Raw genomic sequence first — 4,190 nt, 5'->3', positions numbered from 1 at the left:
CTCCTCCTCCTCCTCCTCCTTCTTCTTCTAAGAGCTACTGTTTTCTCTGGTCCAGGATCCAGCCCAGGATCACATGTTGCACTTAGTTGTCATGTATCTTCAGTCTCCTTCAGACTGGAACAGCTCCTCAGCCTTTCTTTGTCTTTCATGACATTGATTTTTTTTTTTAAGTACTGGCCAGTTTTTATGTAGAATGTCCCTCAGTTGGAATTTGTCTGATGTTTCCTCATGAGTATATTCAGGTAATGCATTTCTGCCAAGAATACCACAGCAATAATGTGTCCTTTCTCAGTATATCACAGCAAGAAGCACATGACATTGGTTTGTCCTATGTTGAGAGATGTTAACTTTGATCACACGGTTAGAATGGTGGCGACTATGTTTCTCTACTGTTATGTTACTATTTTTCCCTTTGGAATTGGTAAGTAATTTGTAAGGTGAATTAACAAGTCTTTTAAATGAAATATGATTGGCTTTTTGGAAAACTCAGAGTCCTTATTTTCCTCATTTGCTCTTGTCTAGTGAAAATATCTTCAAGATCATCAGTGATCCATACACTGGCTCTTGAAAATCACTGCACAAGGATGCAAGCAAGTCATTCATTTATCTAACAAATACTTGAGTACTATATAGGCCAGGCACCTCAGAGGAAAGGATGGAATACAATCAGGACCAATAAATAATGCAATCAACTATAGTCCACCTCTTTTGTGGGCTCTGGACCTAACTTCCAATTTGCAGAAAACACAGTGGGCAGAGGAACAAGTTGAACAATAGTTGGAGGAAACAGTCACTAAATTCAGAATGTGGAACATTCTGTAAGAAAGCTGACCTGCGGTCTTCAAAAGGACAAGGTCATGGAAAAAGTAGTGACTAATCTAGATTAAATGATACAACAATTCATAAACTTTGAATCTGATTTTTTAAAGATATTAAATAAATAAATAAATAAAAAGATATAATTGGGGACAATTGGGGAAATTTTCATGTAGACTTATATTAGATGATATTATGGAATTATTGTTAGTTTACTTAGATGTGATAGTGGTTTTGTAGTTATGTAAGGAAATGCCCTTATTTTAGGAGATGCATGCTAAATAATGCTAATTTAGGGGTGAAGTGGCATTATGTTTGCAATTTATTTTCAAAAAATGTATTCATATATAGAGAGAAAGCAAAATGGTAAATTGTTAAAGCTTGGCAGAGAGTGTAAGGGTGCTCATAGTACTATTTTTTCAACTTTTCTGTGGTTTTGCAATTTTGAAAATAAAATTTGAAGGAAAACTATACAGGTGTGATTGTGATTAATAAAAATAAAACTCCCCTTTAAACATTGCTGAACTTATAGTAGGTATTTTTTTATCATTGTAAGTTTTCTCTACCAATTTTTCTTCACTATGATATGAGGAGAAGGTCCTCAATTTTTTTACATTTAAAAAGTCTCCTAATTCAGCCTTTCTGGAAAGTATCTGGGTGATATAAGAAACTCCTTACAATATATGTGGATAATATCAAGACAAAAATATATATGGGTTGTTTTGCTTGCTTGTTAAATTAATTGGGAATATTCAGTGCTCATTAGGTCCTGGCTCTGTTTCCAAGTAAGAAAAGGCAATAAACATAAACATTAAAATCAAAAAAAGAAAGAAAGAAACACTTTACAAACTTCATATCACCTTTGACTTGGGAATTTAACCAAGAAAATAATGTATTTCTGTAAAGATTCAGCAATAAAGATGTTCACCCCAGTATAACAATATGTCAGTGTAAAACTGGGTATAATTTAAATGCTCAACAATAAGGAGTTGGTTAAATAAACTATGGCCCAGTCAGCCAAAGAAAGGAATATAATGCAGGCATCAAAAATGTTGTGGGGTAAGCCATGTGTTGACAGTAGTTGAGGTTGGGTAATTTGTATATAGGAGCCAATTATACTAGGCTCTCTACCTTCATACATTTTTGGAATTTTCCTTAATTAAAAAAAAAAGTTGCAGAACAATGTTGAACAAGTGAGTGGAAAGATATTTGTACAATATATTTAGTTTATGAAAGAAACCTGTATGTACTATATAATCCCATTTTTGCTTAAAAAAAAAAAACTTAGAAGAAAAACTGGAAAAATATACACCCAAGTGGCCTTACCTTGCTTACCTCTGGGGGTTGGGTTTACAGGTAATTTTTATTATTTTCTTTTTCCTTATTTCCACTTTCTAAAATTTATAAGGCAAACATGAATTACTTTTATACTAAGAAAGCAATAAAAATGAAATTTGAAGGAATGTTGCTGAGTTACCGAATGTGTTCCTTTGAGGAGTCTAAAGGAGCCCCACTGAGGGTCTCTCGGGCCTTATCCAGAGGTAGGACCATCCCCGGCCACAAGGTGGCAGTGCTGCTTGCTGAGGCCGCCCTCCTTGGGTTGAGCACCCTGCCGTACCCCACAAACTGTCCTTCGCCCTTGGCTCCCCTCTTACCCTGAAAACCCAGGGGCACCCCCAGAAAGAAGAAAGACAACCTGGTGTGCACCTAGGTTAGGGATGCAAATGGTGCGGGGGAGGGGAGTGGAGATGGCTAATCAGGAAATGTTCCTTTCCTTGGTTTGGAAACTGGTAAGCCTTCCCCACTAGAGCTTGTCTAGTTGTCTTTAGATGTGGCAGCGGCTGCCAGATTGAGCGTGTGTATGTTTGTGTGTGTGTGTGTGTGTGTGTGTGTGTGTGTAAATGTGTGTTTAATAATATGTTCTGCATGTTTTACTGATTGTGTCATTTTCCTTGTTTGTGTGTTTTAACGTTTAGAACCTGTTTTTTATTTCAGCACAACGTGGATAGAATCTTGACAAAAACACATTTATTTAGTACCCAATTCCATGCATATTTTCTTCTGCTTCAGTCCACACATTGTTCATCATGTTGGAAATCCATCCTATACCTGCCTCTGAAGCAGGATCATTGTACTATACTGATAAAAATTTCAGCAAATAACAACCAATATCCAATGTATTGAGTAATGGTATCATTTTGCATTATGCTCTGTGAGCTTATCATAAAAGTACTTTATCTATAAAACAACAATGTAACTATATTTATAAAATCATTTCCCAATTAAGAAAATGTTTAATAATTTATAGAATTTGACATTTGCTCAATGTTTTCTAAATACGACTCAGTTGTTTAAAGTGTAAAATTTAATGTTTTTTAGTATATTCACAGAGTTCTGCAACCATCACCACAATCAATTTTAGGATATTTTTATCATCCTCAAAAGAAACCCTGTATCCATTAGTAGTCATTCCCCATTTCCCCCAATTCCCTCCCTAAACAAGCACTAATCTGCTGTCTCTATATATTTACCTGTTCTGGACATTTCATACAAATGGAATTATGCAATATATGGTCTTTTGTGACTGATTTGGCATAATGTTTTCAAAGTTCATGTATGTTGTCACATGTATCGGTAATTAAGTCCTTTTTATTGCTAAATAATATTCCATTGTATGGAGTTTTACTTATCTTCATCAGCTGATGGATATTTGGGTTGTTTCCAGTTTTTGGTTTTATGAATAAAGCTGTTATGAACATTATTCATGTACATGTTTTTGTATGGATATATGTTTTCATTTCTCCTGGGTATATACCTTGGTAACTCTGTGTTTAACTTTTGAGGAGCCAGCAGGATGTTTCCCAGTAGCAATGTATGTGGGTTCCAGTTTCTCCACATCCTAGACAATGATTATTGTTATCTGTCTTTTTGGTCATAGTCATCCTGGTAGGTATGAAGTGGTATCTCATTATGGCTTTTTTTTTTTTTAAATAAATTTTATTTATTTATTTATTTATTGGCTGCATTGGGTCTTTTCTTGCTGCGCGTGGGCTTTCTCTAGTTGCAGCGAGCAGGGGCCACTCTACGTTGCGGTGCGGGGTCTTCTCATTGCGGTGGCTTCTATTGTTGCGGAGCACAAGCTCTAGGTATGCGGGCTTCAGTAGCTGTGGCTCGCGGGCTCTAGAGTGCAGGCTCAGTAGTTGTGGCACACTGGCTTAGTTGCTCCATGGCATGTCGGATCTTCCCGGACCAGGGCTCGAACCCTTGGCTCCTGCATTGGCAGGCAGATTCTTAACCCCTGCGCCACTAGGGGAGCCCCGCCCCTCTCATTGTGGTTTTGATTTGCATTTCCCTGATGGCTAGTGGCCATTTGC

This window comes from Hyperoodon ampullatus, assembly GCF_949752795.1.
Source record: "Hyperoodon ampullatus genome assembly, chromosome: 3".
Lineage (NCBI taxonomy): Eukaryota > Metazoa > Chordata > Mammalia > Artiodactyla > Ziphiidae > Hyperoodon > Hyperoodon ampullatus.
This window is presented reverse-complemented; position numbering follows the sequence as displayed.